Genomic DNA, 26,940 nt, shown 5'->3' with positions numbered 1-26,940 from the left:
ATGCACTGCATTATGTATAAAAATAATGTTTTCAAATTAAATACTCCTTTAAACATCTGGTCAAACTTTTTTAAAGTCTCAGGTAGCCAGTTCTGTGGCTGCCGTAATTCCACCTGCTGTTGTAACAGACACAGTTGTACTGCGCCTTTAAGAGGGAGGTTTATGGTTATGTAGATTGAGAGAGCCGTCACCTTTCTGCTCGCCTTCTCAACACTCCTTTTTCTTTGGTAACGCTGTACGGTGCTTTTTACTGTTTTCTTTACGTATAAATACAGTGATGGTAGCCGTGTGATCTGGCTTGAAGTGGTCCAGGAGAGAATAAAAGTCTTTCAGATTGTCCACAGCAGTGTGTGTGTCACTCCATGTTAACTCCACGCATCGCGGTTACCCCGTAGCACCTGTTCCTCACTCCAGGTAAGAAGCGTTACACTGTTTTCATTAATAAGCCTTTGAAGTACTTTGGGTGTCGTAGTGAAATGAAATGACCAAACAGCAGTGAGGGAGGTTATGTTGGGTCTCACCCCCTGAGCTTCTACATCGTGTCTCTGTGACAAAGGACGGAGCCACTTAACTAAGAATGAGACCGTCCTCACTGACAATGTGAGAATATCTGATAGATCACTGACTGATAAGGAAGAAAGAGGACGTACCACATGACAACTTACAAAACCTACCGCATCTCTATTTGGTGTGTGTTGTGTTGAGCTTAGTTTGTCAGAGTTTCATCTGAATACACTTCCTCTCCACTATGAGTGTAGCTGTGAAGTCATTCAGTAGACCGTATTGAAGAGTGTGTACGGTGTGTATCAGCAGTCCTGCTGTAGTTGTGTGTAGTGTGTGTGTAACTCAGTAAGAATGCAGGTGTGTGTTTATCTGCTCCTTGTGCTCCACGCTGCTGATGGTGAGTGTTACCTTCTCTCTACAGGTGTTGTCATCCTCATACATTCATTTGCACAAAGGTATTTATATCTGGGAGCAGCAGAGAGCAGCAACTCACCACTTATCCCAGATTCTGTCTATCGACCAAGATATGTTTGAAGTCCAAATTTTGCCTCTTTATTTTAGAACAAAAGCTGTTAAATGCTAACAAACACTGGAGGTCAGCAGAAACTCAAATATAGTCTTCGTAAATAAATACCCACAAACTTCTCTCAAGCCGGTCAAACCGCATCCAAGTGTTAATAAATGTCTCCCAGACTAGTCGGTGTGTCGTATAACTCACTGTGAACTAGACAAGTGAAGAAACACGTCACCGGGAAGCGACCTGGATGAGGTTTGAGGACATGTAGCTCGATATCTGACTTATTTACAAATCCTATTAGCTATCGTTGCTGTTGGCTTCCAGTGTTTGTTAGCAATATTAGCAGCGTTTTGTTCTAAAGGAGCGAAATATGGACTCCAAACATGTCTTGTCCACCCGAGTTAAGGGAGAATAAAGTAAATTTGATTCTTCGCCGACTTGTTCCGTTAAGTGGCACTGAAATCTGCGCTGTGGTTCGGTCCAGTAGAGAGGAACCGCTGCTAATTACTTGCTAATTGCTAATTAGTTACTTCAGACCAGCATAAGGTAGGAATTGTAGGGACTTTAGTAAGACTGATAGAATTAAGAAACAGGAAGAGTACTTGAGTAATGTGACTCTTACAAGGATCATTTTGCTCTATAAATCTGCACATTTATAAAAAACGTTTTTTATTATGGTGTGGTATGTGAAATGTGCTCACTTGTTTATTTCTGTTATTTATTCCTCACTTGTTCATTCTGTGTATGATGCAGTTCTTGTCTACTACCCACTTCTGTATCCAGCTGCCTGTGACAGAGGTCACACCTCATTGTGGTTGATTGTGTATGTGGTGCAGTCCTGTACATGTGGTGTGTGATGTATGTGTTTGGTGCTTCTGTGTGTTTTCCCGAGTGTGGGTGGGTTTGGGGGAAAGAGTACAGAGGTTTCGGATCTCATGAATTTTGACATGCCCATCATATCTCTTATTGAGCTAGCAGTCAAACAAGACAGTACTACTCTATATTACCATGGAGACCAGAGGAGGGGCAGAGCTCACTACCTGTACATGTGGTGTGTGATGTATGTGTTTGGTGCTTCTGTGTTTGCCCAAGTGGGGAGTGGGTGTGGGTTTGGGGGAGAGACTAAAGAGAATTCTGATCTCATGAATTTTGACGTACCCATAATATCCCTTATTGAGCTAGCAGTCAAACAAGATAGAGTAATACCATTTTACTGTGGAGACCAGAGGAGGGGCAGAGCTCACTACCTGCAGGTTAAAGAGCTGGACTGCTACTGAATAAATCCATTTCAATCAGGAGGTCTCAGCTATCAGGACTTCCCAGAGGGTTTCAGCCAGACAGCTGTCTCCCACTGTGAAGACAGTGTTTGTTTGTTTGTTTGTTTGTTTGTTTGTTTGTTTGTTTGTTTGTTTGTTTGTTTTAGCCTATTTATATGGTTTACCCCCATGTTGCTCAGGGACACTGACTATAGTACTTGCTGACACTTCCTACAGTGTAGTGACCCAGATTAGGCTGGACCCCTGCTCAGGATTTCTGAAACACAACCCATGCTTAACCACATGGTCAACCAAAGTGGCGCAGATCTCATCCGTGATGGTTGCTCTTCCTCGCCCTCATCCTCGCTCTCCAATACTGACCTCCATTGATACCCAACCAAGACATCGAGCCTGTGGCCTCTTTATAGTGCTCAGGCTCTGATTTCTAAGTGTCATTTGTCAAGTGTCATTTACATTTGAGGGTTTTCCATAAGAAACACACGTATTTCTGTTGAATGATGTGTCCAATATAGAGAATTGTGCTTAGCGTATTGAAAAAAATGTGTTTTAGAAATACAAAATGAGTGTAAATCAGGGAAGGTGCTTTTGGTTTAGTATAACAGGTCAGGAGATGGGCTACATGAGTTAGTGGTTTCAATTATTGTGTCACATGTCCCCGTTTTTCTGTCTTACAAAAACAGTACAGTTTCCCAGCAAGCACCTCTTCCTCCTAGCAAACTTGGAGCACTGTTTAACAATTTAACAATACATAACTAAATAACTAACACTCTCTCTCTCTCTCAGACACGTATACACACACACAAAAACATGCACAGCTGCTGCAGGATGGCCAGACCCACATCTGAAGGACTTGGAGAAAGACAATTTTACACACACAGTAAATGTACATTCAAAGGGATATTGTAGATGTAAAAACACCTTCCTGCCCTGCTCTCTCTCTCTCTCTCTCACACACACACACACTCTCTCTCTCTCTCTCTCTCTCTCTCTCTCTCTCTCTCTCTTCTTGTTGGGTGTTTGGGCTTCAAGTTCTCCTATGTTGTTCCTCTTATCTTAGAGGCTTAGAAAAATTTACAAATAAAAAATGAACAAATAAGAAAAAATAAAACCATAAAGTACAGTACAGCATGCACCTCTTCCTCCTCACATATGTATTGCTAAACCTGGTGCACTTTAGCAATACATAAATAACACGCACACACACAGACATGCATATGCGCATGCTTCCTTTTTGGATTTGTGAGCTTAAAAATCTGCTGTGCTGTTCCTCTGAGTGGTGCGTGAATGACATGTTTACTTCTTTCACTCACCCATGAAGACTGTAAAACAGTCTCCAAATCCTCATCAGTGACAGATTCAGCTCTGAACCTCATGGTTTAATCAGTCAATCACTGACTCTGGCAGCATAAATTCATTCCAGTGACTCCAGTTTAAAGACTTTTCTTATTTAGTCCCAAGTTATTCTGATGTCACCATAGTCATAGCTACCAGTTTACAGATGTGAGAATTCCCAGCATGCACCGCTTCCTCCTCACATATGTATCGCTAATCTGGGTGCACTGGGTGCTACGTGTGAAATGTACTCACTTGTTTATTTCTGTTTGTGTTATTTATTCCTCATTTGTTCATCAATTGGTCATGAGGCTTGGACAGCCCATGCTGCTGCGCACACACACACACAAAACACACACACACACACACACACACACACTGTTTCTGTTAGTACTATTTTTTCCTCAGTTGTTCATTCTGTTTATGATGCAGCTCTTGTCCACTACCCACTTCTGTATCCAGCTGCCTGTGACAGAGGTCACACCTCTTTGTGGTTAATTGTATATGTGGTACTGTCCTTTACATGTGGTGTATGATGTATGTGTTTGGTGCTTGTGTGTGTTTTACTAAGTGGGGCGTGGGGTTGGGTTTCAGGGAGAGGCTACAGTGAGTTCTGATCTCATGAATTCTGACATACTCATCATATCCAAGACGATACTACTGTGTTACCATGGAGACCTGAGGAGGGGCAGAGCTCACTACCTACAGGATAAAGAGTTGGACTAGTGATGAATAAATACATTTGGCAAGACAACTGAGGTATCCATGTCCAGCTCTACGGTGGGTGTGAAGACCCATTGTGCAGAAAATGCATAAATTAAAAAAAACAAATTCATTAGAATGGAAACACGTGTGCTACTGTTCTGAAATGCAGTGCAACTTCAGAAATGCTGCAAACTCAGTCACAATACAATAAAAGTGTTTTCTGAAGTTGCCTCGCATTTCCAAAATATAGCACACATGGCATTTTGAATAGTGTTTTCTGAATTTGTATAGTGTTCAGGAATTTGCATCAAGTTTGTAAAGTGTAGCACACGTTTCCCTTCTGTGTTCTTGAAAAGAAACAGTAAATCAAACATAATGTGGAATACAAGTGTAGCAACAAGACTGAAGGGGAAGTAGGTGAGACGCTGATTCAGAGATGGAACTGCACCTTAACAACCACAGCACCACAAAAGGTACCAAATACAAACAGTGCAGACTGACTCTGCTTGTTGGTTTTGCCAAAGTCATATCTGGGCCCCTACCATGAAAAACTGAATGTCACTCACTTTATTGAAATAAAATTTTTTTAAGTAATATGTAAATATTGTTACATTTTCAAAACACATTGTTTACTCTCCCATTCCTTACAGTCCATATATGGAATATAATCTGTAAAAATAGCCTGTTTTGAAATCACTGTTTCTCTGATGTCATGAGAACCAGCTCATTTACTTATCTCTGCCTCTTTGGCCTACAGCAGTTTAACCCCCAACACCTACATTGCAGTTCTCAGACATATTTCAGCTCTTAGTGCTTTTTAAATGAAGCACAATACAGGGCAGCCAATCAGAACAGAGCTCATTTATCTTACATCTTAAAGGAACAGCTACAGAAACTGCCTGTTTAATTCCAAGGGATAAAGAGAGGATGGAAAATAGTTGTGTAAAATTGAATTATGACTTTTTCAAAGATAATGCCACAAAAACATTGTAAGAAGACACCTAAGAAAACTCTAAAATAAAGGATAAATGTAGGATATGTGACCTCTAAAGACCTTTTGGTGTATTTGGTGAGATGGGAAGGTGAGTGGCTACAGCTACAGCTGAGGAAGCACCAGGGGCTTCTGTCTGGGTCCCACTGGGCAGCCATATGCAGGGCAGCTGTGTACAGCACAGGTTCTGAACCTGGCTGAAGGGTGCAGGTTGAGCATCTTGGACATCACTCAGGCTGTCTTGGAGATGAAAGATGTTTGGTCTGTGGTATTGGTCTACTCTGCACATATTTTATTAAAGTCTGTCCTTATATGGTCCTTTTAATGAAATCTACATCTCCAAGTACAATCCCCATCTCTAAGTAAAACTATCATCTCTTGGAATCATTGAAATAAAAAATGGGAAAAAAAAAATAGCAAAGCATTAGCCATTAGATTAGAACATATTATTCCATCACTGATCAAACTGGTTTCATCAAAGGAGACACTCAACCATTAACAGGGTAGACTACTTAACCTAATACTGTGACGGTGGCAGTTCAGAGGGAGCGAGAGGCAAGGTTGCGCCAAAGTGCTCTTTATTTTCAATGGTCAATATGTGACGATACCACTACTAACGACAAACACTACTCTGTTCCAGTAGTCCTTGTAGCGATGTACACGTTGGGAGTGAGCAGTCCGACGGGTCACTAATGTGCTGCACTCTCTCGTGACCTGTGAGTTTAAATAGAGAGAACGAACAAGGAACAGGTGGAGGTGATTAGTAGGCAGGAGACTGGGAATGAGGCAGGTGTTTAGTGTGATCCCTAGCAGGAGTGGGTGTGTCCCTCCCTCTGGCTGCCCGGCCAACCGTGACAAATATGTTACACCTCACTCCACATATTAGAAACTCCTATGCAGAGAAGGGCTTCAATAAAAAAACTGGAAGTTTTTCTCCTCACATTTTATCTGTAACACCACACCTAAGGCCACAGTCAGTATTAATGTAATAACATCACAAAATGTGCATAGAGGTACTAGGCAAGGAAACCCACTCTTTTTTTTGCTGTTCTCATTTTTTATATTTATACATTTTTTATTTTTATTTTTGCTTTTTTTTGGGGGGGGGGGGTTGTCTTTTTAGTTATGATTTGTTGTTGTTGTTGTTGTGACAGCACAGTGCACACTAGCCTACAGCCTCAATTAGTTACTTTACAGATATTCACCATTTAGCATTTATACATTTTTTATTACTATTTTTGTTTTTTGGGGTTTTTGTCTTTAAGTTTTTATTTTATTTTATTTGTGTTGCTACAGTGCAGTGCACACAAGCCTACAGCCTCAATTAGTTACTTTACAGATATTCAGCATTTAGCAAACAGTTGTTAAACAGCTTTTGACAGCTTTAACAACAAAAAGAACAAAGTAACAAAGAGAAAAGGTGAGAAAACATGTTTCTACTTCCTGTGATAACTGGGTTGTGATGACGTTGTACTGTCTACATCCAAAGTGATCTTTTCTTTGGTGACTCCTTTAGTGGTTCTGTATCAGTGGGTGAATTTCACAGCTTCACTTAAGTAGTTTTTTCTTGATAGTATGAAAACTACAACATGATCATAGACTGCTGCGTTCCACCTGTACTTTATGAATAATATGAATGTTATCGGACAATCCTCATGTTTACGTGATTAAATGATCAATGTTTATTTTGATCAGCATGTATTCTAGAGCTCTTCCTGTCTGATCTGTCTAATATTTGCTAAGCTACACATTCAGTTTGGCCCTCTGATCACTAAGTGCAGGAGTGAAATGATGTGTCCAAAGAGTGCTGAGGGGGATCACTGTGTAGCACTACTTCTTACTGCAGGATCACTTTACTGAGGATGGGGACTGAACACTGGCAGCTCAGGAGGAAGTGATGACACTAGAAAGACACAGTTTCACTGTTAGATTTAGTCTGTATGTGAGAGAGAAAGAAGTGGAGGAATAATTTATTTTGCACTTGAAATTATAGCAGCCATAGATTCAAAACTGCGCAATACAACACTCCACCGCCTTCATATTTCATTTAAAAAAATGATGATCAGTAATGATGTTTAGTAATTAAATTCTGCAATAATTTGTTTAAAATAATTGTTTCCCTTTTTATGTAAAAACAGTACAAAACTATACTGGGAGACAACAGGTTGACGTTATGAAACATTTACTCCCCCTTTTGGCTTCTATAATTTGCACATTTCCAACTTTTTAGTAAAAAGATAAAGCTTCCAAGTTATAGGACAGTGCCAAACTTATGAAACAGTCTCAACCTCATCCTGTGTATCTGTGATGTTTGAAGCTTCAAACAAGATTAGTCACGTTATTAGTAACTTTAGTGGTAATGTTAGTGGTAATAGTAACTTTAGTGGTAATGGTAGTGGTAATAGTAACTTTAGTGGGAAGGGAGAGCGAGAGAAGGAAGGAGGGAGAGAGAGAGAGGGAGGCAGAGACAATCTATAATCAATATAATCAGACATTTAAATCTTATAACTTGATGGTCATGCATCCATCATACCAACATCTATTGGGAAATCTCTTAGTGATTTCCAGTACCATCATCATTTGGCTGGTACCATCAGTACCATCAGGTGACTGGACCTGGAGCAATTAAGTATGTCATATATAATAGTTAAGTATGTCATATATAATAATAATAATAATAATAATTAATTATGTCATATGTAATAACAGCCATTTTACATGTACATGTGCAACCATGTTTAATAGTGAAGGCCTTTATCCTTTGTATTTCTGCAGGCTGCAGTTTGGTAAGGAATCTGAGGATAGACGGCATCACTGCATACACAGGAGACTCAGTATTGCTGCCTTGTTCCTGCACTGACCTACACGCCAAACTTGAGAGTTTCACCTGGAGGAAACGCAACACAAACAGAAACTCATGGGACATGATCTCCAGTGAGAGTGAACAGTACAGACACAGAGTTCAGATGGGTACTGTTCACTCTCCAGGAAATCTCTCTCTACTCATATCACACCTGACTGTGGAGGATGAAGGAGACTACAGGTGTTATATTAAAGACAATGAATACACATACATCAGACTTTATATTTCAGGTAAAATATTATTAGCAACCACATTCCTAATACCAATGAAAACCTCATAAGTCGATTTAGCTTGGCTCTCCACCATGAACTTACTTTTTAAACATACAAATAAATGTAATATAAATACATTCAGCACACACTTTATTAGACACACACACATCAGATATTACTAAAATTCAAAAACAGGACATTTAAAAGTAGAGAAACACCATTACATATTTATGTATCTATCATGTGGACCACATTATCCTCAGATATTAGTCACCAGACACCCTCTGTCATCAGTCTAGAAGAGTTCTACACAACTAACATACATTTCACCTGCCCTCACTGAACACTTTCAGTACCTCTAATAAGTGAATGTGTAGGTATAATTACAGACTGTGTCCACCTGGTGTCTTACACAGTTTGTGTGTGACCCTGCACCCAGGACATCACTGGTCAGTTTCTGACCACAGATGTCACAGTATATGTGGATATTGAACCATTCTCCATACATCAGTCCCACTACAGTGCTGGAGGCTTGGTAGTGGGTGTTGTACTGGTATGAGTGGTTCAGGTACAGCAGTGTTACTGGATTCAGTGCTACTGGTAGGTTGAGAGTGTTCTGCCAGTGAAAGATATCCAGCCAGCAGTGGTTCAGTGGTCAGACACTGATCATGACTGGAGTTGGAGGATGGTTAACACTAACTTTGTATTAAACCAGATAGGCTAGAACCACTGGGCTAGATTTTTCTCATCCATTCATATTTATCAAATGTGATGGAGCATAAATTATTGCATAAACTAAGGTACAGAATATCAGAACATCTTTTTGATGTTAAAAATCTGACAGATGGATTTGTTTTGTCTTCATATGATGGTTCACAGATGAATGTCACTGGTTGTACAGGTTACTTCGTAACAGTAGTGTAACATGTCAGTGTTTCTGCTCCCTCTAGTCTGTAAGGATGTTGTGAATCCTCCCACAGTGCTGAGTGGATACGTGGGAGGGCCTGTCCTGCTGCCCTGTTACTGCACTGAACTGCTGGCCATGCCAAAGACTGTCAGATGGAGTTTTATAGAAGAATCAAATGTCACCGACCTAACTGACCAGACAAAGCGTTACACTGGTAGAATTAAGCTGGTTGCTGCTCCAGGAAATTTCTCTCTATTCATATCTGGTCTGACTACAGAGGACGGGGGACAGTACAGGTGTAGCATTAGCAGTGATCATCTTATAGAGGTCAAACTCCAAGTAACAGGTAAACCAACCTCTTGTGTATTTAATGTATGAAATGTTGTTGACTGCATATAGTGACTGATCTGTACCAATAACTACTGTACTACATAAAACAAAAAATCTATCCAGCAGCAGGATCTGCAGTTCTACTTCTGTCTGTTTCTAGTTACATCTTCTGTTTGTATTTGTATTTCATGCCTGTAGTTAATGACTCTTGTCTTCTGTCCTGTTTAGGTTCTAGTCAGTTATATACCCATATTACACACGACTTGTTTAGTTTCCTTATTTAGTTACTACTGTTCTCATTTGCTCTAGAGAGAGGGGGAGAAAGAGAAAGAGAGAGAGGGGAGGAGAGAAAGAGGGAGAGAGGGAAGGAGGGAGAGAGGAAGAGACTCGACCCAGGAGCCCCTAATTCATTCACTCCTAAAAAGAGAGAGAGAGAAAGGGAGAAATGGAGAGTGAAGGAGGGAGGGAGAGATAGAAAGAAAAAGAAAAAAAGCAGAGAGAAGAGTCTCCTCTCACAGCTGGTGCTGACACTGAGTTCATTAACACACACTAAAACTAACACATCAGGACCAGGACCACAATCAGACCAAACCAAATTATTACACTTCACAAACTAAACTACATCACCCACTGGAACACAAACACAAGCACAAAGCAAAATGCAACGTTATCTGGCCCTAAAACGTCAGTACACGGTAGCAGACGACCTGTACACAGTGACTGACATTAAACACAGAACCACGCTGACAAAGTGCAGACTCAGAGAATACAGCCTGGCCGTCCAGACAAGCCGATATAAATGTCATGGCTGCCCAGAGAACAGAGACTCTGTCAGCAATGTAAATATGACACTGTAGAGACAGAGCTGCACTTCCTCACTGAATGTGAAAAATTCATCCAAATACGGCAAATTTATTTTACAAAATCTGAGACGGTCCACCCCAGTTTGTCTAACACTGACAAACTGCCCATCCTACTGGGTGAAAAGAAGGAAAGCAGCGCTTTAGCTGGGTGATGCATATCTGCCTGCCATAAGATGAGGGACAGTGATTAACCCACCCAAACACACACACACACACACACACTCGCACACACACACACACACACACACACACACACACACACGCATACACAAACAGACTATATTACCCAGTATATAAAAGTTACCTATTTATTATTATTATCTATTTATTATTATTAACTATTTATTATTTTCTATCATTATTATTTATTCATTTTCCTTTCTTTTCACTTCTTCCCTTTTACTTCTAATTGTTATTATTTCAGACCAATTACAGTTTCTCTTCAAGTTCTTTATCATAACAGAATTCTTAATTTCCATAATTGCAAAGGTTGTAATGTTGTGTAATGTTCATGTTATAATTCTGCTTTGGCAATACTATAGTTGTATATGGTCATGCCAATAAAGCTTATTGAACTGAAATGAACTGAGAGAGAGAGAGAGAAAGACCTGACCCAGGAGCCCCTAATTCATTCACTCTCAGAAAATGACTGAAGGACACACTGCACCTACAGAGCCCTGCAGCTCCAGACTTAGTCAGCGTATCACGTCTGCTTGGCCAAACTGTACATACATCAGTTCTGTACTGATTCTGTACAAAATCTAAACATGTTAAATACATAACAGCCCTGAACCCTCATTACTTATAACTGATCACACTTTTCTAATCTTGCAGAGGCTCCATATAAACCTGTAAATCCTCCTTCAGTGGACACTGACACAACAAGTCCAACAGCTTCAACTAAACCTACTACTACAATGACGTCTCCAAATGGTTATAACACATTCAGTCCATCAACTACCAATGGAGGTAACACACATTGGTTTAACGAGTGTGGGGCAGGATGCAAGCGTGACTTAGCCTGGTTTGATGTGTTTTTGTTTTTAATGAAAATGAAAGCACACATGAACTTACTGTGCTAATGTTGCATACACAATGTAATACAAGCGATTAAGGCAAAATAACTGACATTAGTGGTTGTACAGGATTGGGCTTTATAGGGTAAATAATGAGGGTGAGACTAGACCCAGGTGACGGGGGTAAGTGAAAGGAGAAACACAGGACCCCTGTGTGAGGGTATGAACAACACAAAGCATGTGGAGGAACAAAAACAAACAAAGGAGCACATGGGGAGGAGGATGGTGGTGAGGGGTGTTACAGTAGCACCCACACCCCCCTTAACACGGGGCTCCTGTGTGATGGGGGTGAGGGGTGTTACAGTAGCACCCACACCCTCCTTAACACGGGGCTCCTGACGCGCATAACAGTTGACAAGGGAGCCCGAGCCCGGCGTCACACAGCAGGGTCTGGAGAACCTGGACAAGGACAGGTGGGAAAGGAGGAAAAAAAGGGAAAGTCCATCGGGTGAGGGGTGGAAACAGGACCTTGTACCACAACCAGAGACCTGACAGCAGGCTGGACAGGAGACGAGTGGGTTCCAGCTTGGGCAGCGTGATGGATGGGAGCCCGTCTGAGAGTAGGAGCAGGACCCTGCATAGGCCTGGACCGGGAGACGGGCAGGACAGGAGACGGGATAACAGCAACCCGAACCACAGCTGGGATTGGGACAGTTACAAAGATATGAATTGGAACAGACAAAGGCAGACACTGGGACTGGTAGGGTAACAATGAAAAGTCGTGTCAGTCCAAGCACAACAGAGATGTGACAGGAGGTGGCCAGGCCAGGAATGAGGGAGAATGTCTGCAGAGAGAGAGAGAGAGAGAGAGAGAGAGAGACCCCCCCGGGACAGCTATTCTGCTCAGTTGAAGACTAATCCACTCCATGAGGACTTGACCCAGCAGTCCCTGTTTCATTCACTCACAGAAAATGACTGAAGGACACACTGCACCTACAGAACCTGTAACCTCACACTTATAAAATATAACAAAATATAAATGTAAACATGTAAAACGCATGAAAGCACAGAACCTTCAGTACTTTCAACTCATCATATTTTCTATTCTTGCAGAGGCCCCACATTCATTCTGTTCATCAACTACCACTGAATTTAAGATGCATTTGTTCAATAATATTCTCCCATCAACTCCATAAAATGATTCCCCACTATATACTGCTACTACGAATACTACTACTAATGATAATAATATCAGTAGTAAACAACATTTAGTTTAACATTTAGTTTAAGAGGGAGTGTTTAGAAGAGGAAACAGTTCACAGTTGTGTTAAATAAATGTATTCTGCTGCTGTGTAAGACTGGGGTCAGTGTTTGTTGTGTTGTTACAGTCTCTCCTCAGACTCTGCCCTACATCCCCTTTGCTTTGGTCAATCTGATCTTCCTCCACATTATCGTGGCTGTGGTTTATTACACCAAGAGAAACAAAGGTAAAAATCTCATTAGCAAGCTGTTATAATCAGATTGTTTTCTCATTGTGTCCATTAACATCCATTTTACCATGTGCAGAGTCAGATCCTGAATGAACTGAGTTGTTCTTGTTCATGTGACCTGCTTCAGTGTCAGAAATGAGCAGAGTTCACTATAACACTGCTGGTGGAGATGGAACAGCTAGTCTGCAGTAGAGAAGAAAACCAAGAGAAATCAACAGACCAGCTACAGACCTACACACCTGTTTAACAGACCTGCCACACACATCTGATCAGCGTTAAGTGGCACTGAAATCTGCGTTGTGGTTCGGTCCGGTAGAGAGGAACCGGTGCTAATTACTTGCTAATTGCTAATTAGATACTAGCATAAAGTAGGACTTGTAGGGGCAGGACAATCTAGAACTAAATTCTGACTCATTTTGCTTGTCTGTAAAAAAATGTATTGCGTTTTATTATTACATTATCATATTTTTCCCAAAGAATATTTTTTTCTGCATTTTATGTGTGTATTTCTATTGAAGGATTTTTTGATATTTGAAATTTAAATAGCAGCATATTTTTTTTCTGTTCTTAATCATGCCTTTTAAAGTCAAATGCCAAACTGTTGGCTGTACGCATCACTTCCACTTCCACATAAATAAAGAGTCAAATCAGGACAGAGTTGTGGTTTCTGTTTACAGACACTGATAACCACACACATCATGAAGGTGTGTGTGGTGCAGTTTGACAGCAGAATGTGTGTAGAGTGCAGTTCACTGACAGCAGTTGGATATGCCACTATCTGTTGGACATCACTATCTGTGATGTGTCTATCTGGGGGGGAATTGGCACACGCACACACACACACACACACATGGCACCATGGCAGCATGGTTTCTGTCACATTCACTCCAGTGACTCCAGTTTAAATAATTAATTAGTCTTTTTTTTTTTCTTTTGTCACTGTGCGCATAGCAATGAGTTTACAAATGTGAATATTCCCAGCATGCATCTCTGTCACCTCCCATATGTTTTGCCACAGCAATTGGCCAACAGCTCTGAACATGTTATACTAAAGGCTGTCCTTATTCAGTCATTTTACTGATATCTACATCTCAAGGTGCAAACTTCATGATTAAACCCCCATGTCATCTCTTGGAAAGATTGAATCAAAAACATACTGAATGAGTGATGGAAATTTAAAAAAACATTTTTTTCTCTATACCTCTGCCCCAATCAAAAAATCATTTGCACAGAATATAACACAAAGAAGTAGTTATTAGACATGCTGAGACTGTACAGTGTAGTAGAGTTTGTGGAGAAGCATCATCCATCTCGGTTCTCCAAGTCAGTTTCTCCCACAGGATGGCAGTGCCGTCCTGGAGTGATAAAGGCAACATGAGTCAGAGGGAAACACCTGATAGCCAGAGTCCAGTCAGTGGGAGGAAGTGGACTGCCGTGTTTACACAGGTATGGTGGACACTCCCCCATCCTCCTCAGTCAGGGGTGATATGAGTAGAGAGAGATTTCCTGCAGAATCTTTAAGATGCTGAACTTTGCCTGTGTAACCCTGAGTCTGGTCAGTGGGGTAGATTTCTTTCTCTCTGAAGGTCCATTTAAAAGTGTGTGGTATGTGATGTTCAGTCCAGGAGCAGGTCAGTAAGACAGACCCTCCCACATGACCCTTTTGGTTCCCTCAGTTAATATGCAGTCTGTGAAAAACACCTGATGGAAACAGTTCATAATTCCCAGGATGAGGGCCTCTGCCATCCTTTTTGAGTATCAAACAGGCCTTGACCTCCATAGTAACCCACAGTACAATACACACTCTTTAGAAGTATAGTCTACTGAATGTTCTACAGTTACGGTGGAGAGGAAGTGTATTCAAATGAAATTTTGACAAACCTCTAACCCCAACACACACACCAAATGTTTCTGTAAGTTGTCATTTGGTACATCTTCCTTTCTTCCTTAGCAGTCAGTAATCTATCAGATATTCTCACATCATCAGTGAGAATGTTGTCATTGTTAGTTAAGTGGTTCAGTTCAATGTTATAGAGACAACATGTGGAAGCCTATTATGAACCCCAGGAACAACCATCAGCTCCACACAGCCACGCCCACTCACCCCCCCCCCCCCCCCCCATCTGACTCACCGGAATTCTAGCGCACGCCTGATTCCTATTTAACTGTTCATTTGTTTTTACCCTAATGGCCAAAATGTGTATTCTGTTCTTCAGTCTCCTCTACTTCAACTTAGGAACATGGAACACAAACTTATGTAGGCCTATTCTTGGTTTAAACATAATTCATTTCCCATCACTCAGTTCTTCCATAATCTTTTATTACTTTTCCATAATCAAGTCTGACTGCTTGATTTTATTCAAAAGTATTTTTCTTTAATTAATTAAGTACTGTATTTTCTCTTTAATTACTTATTTTAGTTAAGAGTAATTTTAACCTAGGTTAGATAGTTCATAAGGCGAGACAAACAATAGTTAACTTATGGGGTCATGCAACCAACCCCAGATGTCACATTATGGCCTTTCTGGATTTCCATACTTTAGAATGATGTCATGGAAGGCTCCCCTTCCTGCTGATCACGTGGTACGGCCCGTTACGTGCAGTGGGCGTTTCTCGTTGACTGTGACTTGTCTTGTTTGTAACCACACCCATGTTGTTTATCACACACCTGCACCTGGCTTAGTCTCGTTATGTCTGTATGTATTTAAACCCGTCTTGGTGTGTGTATCGGTGTCAGTCACTGTTCATGTTGCCTTTGCTCGTGTGTGGTCAGCTTGTTCACGTTAGCCATGTTTGTATTCATGTATGCTGTTTACGTTACATGTGAGTGCCATTGTGTTTTGCGTGCTTTAATAAATGTCTGTCTCCATCGAGGGAGTCTGTTAGTCATGCTCTTTGCCCTGCGGCACTCGGGCCATTACAAATGACCAAGTGTAGATTTCAATAAGACTGGTTGTGGTTTTCTTATTGGCTGTTTTGATTTCTTCCCTCTATAAAGAAATGAAAGTTAAAAAAGGACAGGAAATTCTGCTATGTAGCCTCACTGAAACACAGCCTTCAGCGCTTCTGCAGTATACTGAGACAGAGCTGTCAGATAGCAGCAGTGAACAGTGTAGTTAAAATGCACCTCAACAACTAAAGGACCAGACTGCTGAGAACTCCTCTCTTTAATGCTTGGTAAGTTCAATTTGACAGTATTCAATTATTCCACACTTTAACATGGAATGTTAGCTCGCATCAGCACTGTTTTACAAACCTTTACCTGTTAGTTACAGCTAAATTCTACAGCCCTTCTCTTGCATTTTTAGTTTGTTTTTTAGGGACTAGCATTATGGTGATATGCATGTGTGCAGTGAAATATGAAATAATTATAAAATTAATGTGTATCAGTTAATTATTCAGTTAAAGATGCAAATCTGATTTGAAAAAATGTTTGTGTTCAAAAACAAACTGAATAAAGCTGAACAAAGACACATACGATAGAATTCTGTTCATAGACTGCAGCTCAGAATTCAACACCATCATTCCTCAGTGTCTGGTTGAAAAGAGACTGCTGGGTCTGAACTCCTCGCTCTGCAGCTGGATCCAGGACTTTCTTGGTGGGAAAGCCCCATCAGCCTGGATCAGGATCACTGTCTCCAGCACCACCACACTGAGCACTGAGCTTCCCCAGTGTTGTGTGCTCAGTCCACTGTTGTTCACATTGCTGACCCTAAATTGTGCAGCAATGCACAGCTTGAACCACATCAAATTCACTAATGGCAAGACTGTGGGGTCTCATCAGCAGTTATGATGAGTCAGCGTTCAGAGAGGATGTCTCAGAACCTGTCAGTCACTGAATGTGGAAAAAAACAAAAAAGATGGTGGTCGACTTCAGGAAAGTAGGTAGTTTTCACTCTCCGATCAATATCGACAGCTCCTCTGTGAAAATCATTACAAGCACCAAGTTCTTTGGTGTCCACCTAGCAGAGAACCTCACCTGGACCCTCAATACCAGCTCTATAGCCAAGAAAGCCCAGCAGTAACTCCTACTTCTAGCTCATCCCCTGCCAATATCCTCACCATGTTCCACAATAGACAGCATCCTGAGCAGCTGCTTCACTGCCTGGTTTAGGAACTGACTCAGACCGCAAAACCCTGAAGAGAATAGTAAGAACAGCAGAAAAGGTCCTCAGGGTCTCTCTTCCCTCCATCATGGACATTTACAACACACGCTGCTTTCGCAAAGTTACCAGCCTTAGAGATGAGCCCACACTCCACTCACAAAAACTCTTCTCTATCTTACTGTCTCTGAAGAGGTACAAAACATGTGTTTTCAGTCATACTGCACAACAGTTTCTTCCCCCATGCCATCAGATTCCTCAACTCCCAGAGACTTACAACAAAAATTGTATTCCATTTAACAATACTGTGTTCTTAAATGAATGTACTGTTACCTCAGTGACTGCTGTATGCTATAAGCGTATTTGTTTATATGTCACAGTATGGTGCACTGGTTGGAGTTGCCTATATGTTAATATTTGTGCTGTATTTCATATTTATTGTTTACACATGTTCTCCTTTTGTGTTGCATCATGGTACTGTAGGCGCATTATTTAATTACCTGTTTATAGCTAGAAAGTGTCACGGTTGGTCAGCTAGTTAGCAGGGGAGACACACCCACCCCTGCTAAGGACTACACATCGCACCTGCCCCGTTCACAATCCCCTGATTACTAATTATTTTCACCCATTCCACATTCACTCCCTGCTCTATTTTAACCCTCAGATCTGAGGAAACGGAGCTGCACATTAGCGGTCCTACTACGTTGAGTCGAACCATGCATGATCAATTGTCTAGAGGAAGACTAGCTCCTCTGTATTTGTATTTGAGGTTCCGTGCTTCCATCATGGACAACCTATGGAGAATAAAGATTACCTCACTGCTGACCCGCCTCTCGCTTCCATTCACCCGCCGCCGTCACAGAAAGACAATAAAAAGCCTCTTGACCACTCTTTTGACCTCTGTTTACCAGACTCTAGATCCTAAGTTATGGGCCACCCATTGTATTTCTTCTGTAACCAGGCCACATATGTGGTTTTTATCTCCTTCTGAAGATCTGTCAATTTGCTGACTTCAAGTTGGCTTTATATTGGTTTCAAGCCTCTGTTTCCAGGGGGCATAGTGGAAGTGGCCTGTTGCTTGCATTCTGTATGCTAGGATCTTGAGCTTAACTACTACAGTGGTATATACCAGTTTGTTGGTTTCAGTTATACAGGTTGTTGGTATTGTGCTTATTGCTGCATTTACATTTGTGAGCATACTGTCTGATGGTAGCTTACCACGAAGTTAGGTGAGCCTCAAGCAGTGGATGACAGTAGTTACCTTAGTCATGACCATCATCTGCATGGCCACAGCTGGACCACACAATGTCCACATTACAGTTTGGCTCTGGTGGATTCCTGATGTAGTCTGACCTTTCTTTCTCAGATGCAATATGTGTTCGGTCTGGGCAGTGATACTGACCCTTTATTTCATCCATCCTTATAGTATTATTATACTTTACATATATAACATAGAATCTAATATTATTTATCTTTTATATACAGTGAATGTAAAGATTGTGGGGTGGGGCCTGGTGGGTGGGGTCTGTCATAAATGCTATTGAGCTCTTTCATTCTAAATAGTTTGAAGGGCACAGATCTGCAAAATCCATCACAGTTTGGGCGTATGAAAAATACATGGAACGTAAAAAAAAAATTATATTGTAAATCTGTCTAGTTTTATCTCTCTTACCAAATTTATTTCACTGTTTATATTATACACTGTTTATATTGAACAGATTTTATGTTCTATGATTTTATTATCCAGTGTTTTATTGTTGTTTGAATTGTTTTTTTATCTTTAATGTCTTTACTCTTATTTTGTACTATAATTTTAAAAAGTTGTATACAACTAAAATTTACTATTATTATTATTATATTAGTACCACCAAATGGTTTAGTTTAATGGCTTTATTGAAGCTTCATGTTTTAAACCATGCCACATGATCATAATAATGATCTGAGTGTAGTCCTCTTCCTCCTCTTCATCACAGTGTCTCAGTGTCTCTTCCGTGATGCAGTGATGGGCACAGTGACGTGTTCACCGTTGCCACACTCACAGCAAGCATGAGATGGAGCTTTCAGCTGGGGGGGGACGGTGAGTCTTGCAGCTGGCTGGAACAACCGTCTGTCCATCCTCATCTAAAATGGATGAAAGCAGAGAATGTTTGCAGTGTTCATTTTAATTTAGTCAAAGAAATAACCTGCTAAACCTGCCTGTGTGGCGTTCACATTACTCTAACGCAGAATATTTACCATATGCCTTGTTTGTATGTTATATTGAACAGCAAAAACACAGGGCCTGCTATTCTCTTCAATTAATTCTCGAGTCTGCATCTTTATTTTTCTATTTAAAATGTACTTAATAATACATCTGGATTTTGGGAAATAAGGAACCACATGAGTGTAATGGTTGGGAGGCTGAGGGTGAACACATATACAAAGTAACAATGCCTCGGATGTGAGAGTGAACTGGAACAATGACTAGGCAAACCCTAAAGAGAATGAGTAAACGAACAGACAGGATTAACAAATAAATAAGTTTAATATAAAAAAAATGAACAAGAAAAACAACACAATAGAATGAGGGAAAGAATCAGAAGACTAAGCAGGCTAACAGGGCGAGGCTGATAACAAGGCAACTAAGGAAACTTAACACTAAGGAACGGCTAACAGGAGAACAACGATGAAGCACAGAACCAGGTTACTTATGCTAGACGAGACTGTAAACCATGGACAGGCACAGGAATTGGGACAGACTGAGGGAAAAGGAGTGGGACTGGCAACATGGCTAGAACAGGAGGCGAGCACAGAGACAGGAGAGGAGAAATACTGGGATAGCTGCGGGAACAGGGACAGGCACAGAAGCAAAGGCAGACGTAATTATGTTAAACAAAACTGAGACAGGCACAGCAACAAAATAAACAACAGGCATGAGTGCAGCTACTGGAACAGGTAAAGGAACACCGATGCCACAAGGCAGGGTAACAGGTTTTTACCAAGTTCACACAAACAGGTATAGATACATTATGTAGATGCAGTTACAGAAGTGTCGTAGGGCGTGGGCACCAGTGGAGCATGAGCTGAGCGTTCACGAGCACGTCTGACGTGTCCTGAGCGTCCACCTGCATGTCCGATGTGGGTGCCGAGTCATGGTTGCGTTCAGCGATCGCAGGCTCAGGAGGTCTGGAGGTGCGGCTGCACTCAGCGATGGAAGGCGTGGGAGGTTTGCAGGCGCGGCACTGGGAGGAGCGTAGGCAGGCAGGCACGGAGGGAGGGAGGCTGGGGAGAGAAGGAGGCAGGGAGGCTGACAGGGAGGGAGGGAGTGAGGGAGGCTCAGGAGGCAGTGAGGCAGGTAGGCAGCCAGGGTGGGAGGGAGAGAGGCTGGGGATACATGAGGCCAGACAAGCAGCATGTGACCCATACTCCAGGGGAGGCTGGGAATACATGTAGCCACATGATTAGAATCGAGACCCAGACACCGAGGGGAGGCTGGGGCTACCCATGGCCGGTAGATCTGAATGGAGACGCAGGCTCCTGGGGGAGGTTTGGAATACATTCTGTTCATCTGGCCACATGTAACCCCAGACTCCCTCCCTCCCTTCCTGCCTCCCTCCTTTCCTCCCCAGTGTACCCAGTGTTCTTGCTCTCTCCCTGCCTGCTTGCCTCCCCACCCTCCCTGCCTCCCTCCATCCAAGCCTGCTTGCCTGACTCCCCAGCCTCACTCCAGCCTCTCTGCCCACCCAGCTTGCCTGCCTGCCTACCTGCTTACCTCCAAAGCCTCCCTCCCTTCCTGCCTTCCCCACCTGCCTCCCCAGTGCCTCTATCTCCCTCCCTGCCTGCCTGCTTCCCCAGCCTCTCTGCTTACCCTCCTGCCCACCCACTTGCCTGCCTGCCCAGCTTATGTGCCAGTCTGCCTCCCTCCCTGTTTGCCTGTCTCCCTCACTCCTCAGCCCCCTCCCTCCCTCCATCTCTCCCTGCTTGTCTGCCAGCCTGCTTGTCTTCCCAGACTCCCTTCCTCCCTCCCTCCCTGCCTCCCCAGCCTACCACCCTCCCTGCCTGCCTGCCTGTGCACCCTCCATCCCTGCCTCCCTGCCTCCCCAGCCTCTCTGCTTACCCTGCCACCTGCCCACCTGCCTGCCCAGTTTACTTGCCTGTCTGCCTCCCTGCCTGCCTATCTGGCACAGTGATGCATTCACCCCTGCTATGCTCACTCTCCATCACTGTGCAGCAAGCATGAGATGGAGCTTTCAGCTGGAGGCTGATGTTGAGTCTTCCAGCTGGCTGGAGCAACAGTGTGTCCATCCTCATCTAATATGCATGAAAGTAGAGGAGGTTTGTACAGTGTTCATTTTCATTTAATCAAAGAAATAACTTGCTAAGCCTGGCAGCATAGTGTTAACTTTATTCTAATGCAGCATATTTATCTGGGGGATGGGACATCTTGCTCGACTGGGTAGCAGCAGCACATGGTATTTCTGGAATGTTGGACCAAGTTGCATCGAAAGATGTTTCGACATACGTCTTGTGATTCCACTCTTACTTGAAATGGTCATATTCCAGACAATCCATGCACCTCTGTTATCTTTTTTTCATGAAAAGAAGCCACGCCTCTCCTCCATGACACCTTCTTGCATGTTTGTAAGAGATTGAAATCATGACACTCAATGTTAGTTTTGCACAATGCCTAATTCAGAAAAATGCACAAGCAATGCTAAAAAGAAGTCTTCATCTCGGAGTCGTATAATTCTGATGGATCGGGCAATTTGGAACTGGTTCCTGATTCCCATCACTTTGCTTCATGAATGAAAAAGCTGATTGTGTGTTGAGGAAAACAGATGTTTTTATAAGTGGCTGTGAATGGATTTGCTTTTACTATTAAAGTGTGTTATTCCTACTACCATATCTTCTCAGATTCACTATTCATTCGAGTTCTCTTAAGTTTATAGTCTGCTATAGACTGCTACCTGCATATCTAACACAGAAATTAGTGCTTCCCATTGCAGAGCCAAGATTATTCTGACATGTTAAGTCATTAAAATGACTTCATTCTGGTTACCATGATATTAAGAATGGAATGCTTTGAGAATACCAACTCCAGACAGATAAACAGAAAACCTATAGATGATGCATAAAATGAATGCTGGATGAAAATAGATACATTTACTCACATCTGCAGGAGAACCTGCCATGTCTTCTCTCCTCCTTCAGTGTCTGCTGCTCCTCCCTCATCTTCCTCAGCCACTCTCCCATCATCTCCTCATCTGCTGCCTTGTGGTGTCCATGTGGAAAGGGGTGACACTGTGATGTGGGGGAATGGTGCCGATGTCTATGTCGTTGGTTATAAGGATGGATTCTGTTTCAGCGAAAATCCATGTTAGTTTAAAACACAGGTGCCTCTGTATACGTTTCTGTAGACGTTGCCGGTTGTACGAGGTGAAATATTTGTGAGCTCCGCCAGAGGGCTCGATGAATAGTGGATGACAGTAGAGGGATTCACCCCCTCTGCCTGTGTGACAAATTAACGCACTGCATAAACTTTTAGACATAAAGCTTTTATCATATGGTAGACGCACTCTAGAAAAGATTACCTTGTAACAACTCATTCAATATATGAACTGTTTCATCAGCTTGTGTCCTTATATCTGCAAATAAAAGTAACAAAAATGTAAACAAAACAAATACATAAAATTAAAATTTATAAAAGTTCACAAATAAGAAATTACCTTGGGCGGCAATTCACTCCACAGAGTCAAGGAAGTCGTGAACGTCGGAAACTATGGAAATACATAGAACAGAATTATAGACCATGAGTAGAAAAGATCACCATAATGATATCCTTTATACCAAAACCGCATTTATGTCAGGTCATGTACTGGTTAATTTAAGTAAATAGATTCACCCACTTCGAAGCTAAAGTTTTTTCTATTTAGCTAGCCCTGAGAATAAGAATAGCCGTCGATCAAAAGAGTTTTAGTCGATCAAAATATTTCACGTACTCTATGGCATAGCGGTCATATTACATATTGACCATTAATCATCAGAATAAAGACATTGACAATATCCTTTCCTAGATAGCTCGCAAAAGAATACTTACGATAGCTTGTAGATACTACGCATTGATTGTTAAAATGTATGTTTTATCTAGACCTGAAATTAATTACGACGCTAAGCCCCACTGAGTTAAATCATACAACGCACGATCAAGTATTTCATCCATTAGCTAAATACACGTCAGCCTTTTTAGTAACTTATACTAATATAAGGTATAGCATGAATTAGTTAAGCATTACTGAATTGCTTACCTGTTGTGAACTAAAGGATTGAAATACCGAAAACACGGCTTTAAGAAAAAGTCGGTGGGGATAGAAATGGTTTTCGGATAGAAGGTGTAAATTACGTCCCTCCCCCAACACCTCTCTCATTTGTGGAATGCACTGAAAGTGGTAAGAGTACAACGTGTGATAACGGACAAAAACCTTGTGTGATAAAACTTATAGAGTAACCACAATGGTTAGAGATCAGACAAAATAAATTAATTAAAACTTTGTGATGTTTTCTGAAAAGTTTGCTTATTGCCTTGTTTGAATACATCTGGCAAATAAGATGTAAAGCGGTGTCGTGGGAGAGATGTGTGTGTGTGTGTGTGTGTGTGTGTGTGTGTGAGAGAGAGAGAGAGAGAGAGAGAGAGAGAGAGAGAGAGAGAGAGAGAGAGAGAGTCAATGACCTCTGACTGCAGAGTGTGTGTCAGAGAGGACACTGAACAGATAGAGAAAGTGGAGACAAACTGGTGTAGTATGAGACTAAAAAATTTGATTTTCTTTAATCACATTATTTCACTATTAAAGAATTATTTCAATGATTCCTACTCAAACATCTGGGGTACAACTAAATTTAAATGAGCGGGTACGAGGGTCTGGTTTTGTGGGAGGAGTTGCACGCTGCACGGGATTGGTCAGACCGGGTGGTTGGGTAGAAAGAAAAGGCGGCAAAATTGAGGAGTCAAATGAGGAGTGTATTTCTGACCCTGGGAGGAGTTTTTTTTTTTTTCACCATATATCATATTTTGTCAGAAAGTTTTTCCTGCATGTTGGGGGGCGGGGGGTGAGGAGGTGTAACCTCTAGAGAATCAACCAATGGGAGGGAGTGGGAGGGGTGAAAGAGTGGGTGAGTGAGAGAGAGAGAGAGAGAGAGAGAGAGAGACACACCCACACACCCACCCACCCCACCGAGACCCATACGCAAGTTTGAGTATGACTACATGACCGGCAGCAGAGCGGAGCGGACATTAAAGACTGGATGGTACGTATTCGTTTAAGACTCGGAAGTTTTATTTACTTTGTGTTTTAATTTATTTTCATATAATATTGTCACATCATAAATCATATAATAATAATAATAATAATAATTTATATATATATATATATATATATATATATATATATATATATATATATATGGAGGGTCAAAACAAATCAAGCAATAAATCATTTTTTTGACAGTTTGTAAATTCCATTAGGCTTTATAGGTTTATATGGAGGCTCTGCAAGAATAGCAAAGTGTGATCAGTTATAAGTAATGAGGGTTCAGGGCTGTTATGTATTTTGTACATTTAGCTTTATACTTTATACTACAGAACTGATGGATTTACAATTTGTACAAGCAGAAATGTTTAGTTTCCTGTGTGTCAGTTTGCTGTGTGTCAGTGGTGGTAATACAACAGCTTAGTCTGAGGCTACAGGGCTCTGTAGGTGCAGTGTTTCCTTTCTGAGGCAAGCAAATTGCCTTTTCTTTTAAATACAAATCAATCATTTTCTGTGAGAGAATCAAATAATTGCAGATACAAAGAGGTGGGACTTAATACTGTGAATCATACACTACATGTCCCAAAAAAAAGGTCACCACCTGGATTTAACTAAGCAAATAGGTAAGAGCCTCCCATTGGATAATTACTGCATAGGTAATTATGTTTCAGCTGGAAACAAGTTATTTAACCCTAATTGATGCAGTGAGTACCTTCTCAGTTGTTAAACAACCATGTCGAAAGACACATCCTGTGGTAGTGGAAAAGATGTTAATCTGTTTCAGAAGTGTCAAATTATTGGCAAACATCAAGCAGAGAAAACATCTAAGGAGCTGCTGAAACTACTAGAATCAGGTTAAGAACTGGCCAATGCCTTATTAAAAAGTGGAAGGACAGCGGGGAAACATCATCTTCGAAGAAGGAATGTGGTCGGAAAGAAATCTTGAATGATCGTGCTCGGCGATCACTTAAACGTGTAGTGAAATCAAATCATAGAAAAACAACAGTAGAACTCATGGGTATGTTTAATAGTGAAAGTAGGAGCATTTACACACGCACAATGCGAAGTGAACTCAAGAGATTGGGACTAAACAGCTGTGTAGCTGGGAGCATAAATATTGGACTCTGGAGCAATGGAAGAAGGTCATTTGGTCTGATGAGTCCAGATTTACCCTGTTCCAGAGTGATGGGTGCATCAGGATAAGAAGAGAGGCAGCTGAAATGATGCATCCATCATGCCTAGTGCCTACCGTACAAGCCTGTGGGGGCAGTGCTATGATCTGGGGTTGCTGCAGTTGGTCAGGTCTAGGTTCAACAACGTTATGTGCCCAAAGAATGAGGTCAGCTGACTATCTGAATATACTGAATGACCGGGTTATTCCATCAATGGATTTTTTTCTTCCCTGATGGCATGGGCATATTCCAAGATGACAATGCCAGGATTCATCAGGCTCAAATTGTGAAAGAGTGGTTCACCAGCATGAGACATCATTTTCACACATGGATTGGCCACCACAGAGTCCAGACCTGAACCCCATTGAGAATTTTTGGGATGTGCTGGAGAAGACTTTGTACAGTGGTCCAAATCTCCCATCATCAATATAAGATCTTGGGAAAAAATTGATGCAACTCTGGACAGAAATAAATGTTGTGACTTGCTTGTGGAAATGATGTCACAGCGAACGCATGCCGTAATCAAAGCTAAAGGCGGCCCAATGAAATATTAGAGTGTGTGACCTTTTTTTTTGTTCAGGCAGTGTATTTTCTCAATGATTCTTGAAACTTGGTGCTCAAACAACCAGAGCTGAAATCTAAATGTCTTTATATGCCTCATGTCAGCCACAATTCCAGGGTGTTTATACTCTAGAAACTAGAAACACCTAGTACAGTTAGAAAGTACAGCCTATCTGTTGCCATGAATATTTTGTGTTAGAGATCCACTATTTTATCACTGGTCAGTTTCTGACCACATGACCCAGGCACCTTGGACTAAATATGGGGAGATTAAAATAAAGCACAAACAGAACGTCATATTTTATTTCTGAGTGTTTCAGGTCTGTGATCTATTAGTGTTGCATCAGTGGGTTCAGATTCATATTTTAGATGAGAATAGCATTCCATATTTGTCTAGTTGACTGTATTTTTATTCATAGTACGATAGTTATTGGTACAGACCAGTCACTAAGGGTAGTCAACATTTCATGCATACTATAAATATACAAGAGGTTGGTTTACCTGTTACTTGGAGTTTGACCTCTATAAGATGATGACTGCTGATACTACACCTGTACTGTCCCCCGTCCTCTTTAGTCAGACCAGATATGAACAGAGAGAAATTTCTTGGAGCAGTAACCAGCTGAATTCTATCAGTGTAACGGTCAGTTGACTGGTCAGTTGACTAGATGACTTTAGATTCTTTATAAAAAAAAGAAAAAAAAACTCCATCTGACAGTCTTTGGCTCGGCCAGCAGTTCAGTTTAAGATCTTCATCAGTTTTATTAAAATATGAATGGATTATAAAAATCTTGTATTTGTATTTGCACATACT

General features: G+C 41.5%; 2 long non-coding RNA genes across 2 annotated transcripts; both read left to right on the top strand.

Annotated features, from left to right (window-relative positions):
• Window positions 1–249: 249 nt before the first annotated feature.
• LOC145660271 (uncharacterized) lies at window positions 250–9,630 on the top strand. The gene is made up of 3 exons (XR_014126519.1): window positions 250–414; window positions 8,102–8,419; window positions 9,352–9,630. It is a non-coding gene; the product is annotated as an uncharacterized LOC145660271 (long non-coding RNA).
• Window positions 9,631–11,386: 1,756 nt separating this feature from the next.
• On the top strand, window positions 11,387–13,658 carry LOC145660270 (uncharacterized). The gene is made up of 3 exons (XR_014126517.1): window positions 11,387–11,470; window positions 12,906–13,004; window positions 13,135–13,658. It is a non-coding gene; the product is annotated as an uncharacterized LOC145660270 (long non-coding RNA).
• The last annotated feature ends 13,282 nt before the right edge of the window (window positions 13,659–26,940 follow it).

The sequence above is a fragment of the Electrophorus electricus genome, chromosome 2 (assembly GCF_041902795.1).
Source record: "Electrophorus electricus isolate QZ-2024a chromosome 2, ASM4190279v1, whole genome shotgun sequence".
Classification (NCBI taxonomy): Eukaryota; Metazoa; Chordata; class Actinopteri; order Gymnotiformes; family Gymnotidae; genus Electrophorus; species Electrophorus electricus.
This window is presented reverse-complemented; position numbering and strand designations above follow the sequence as displayed.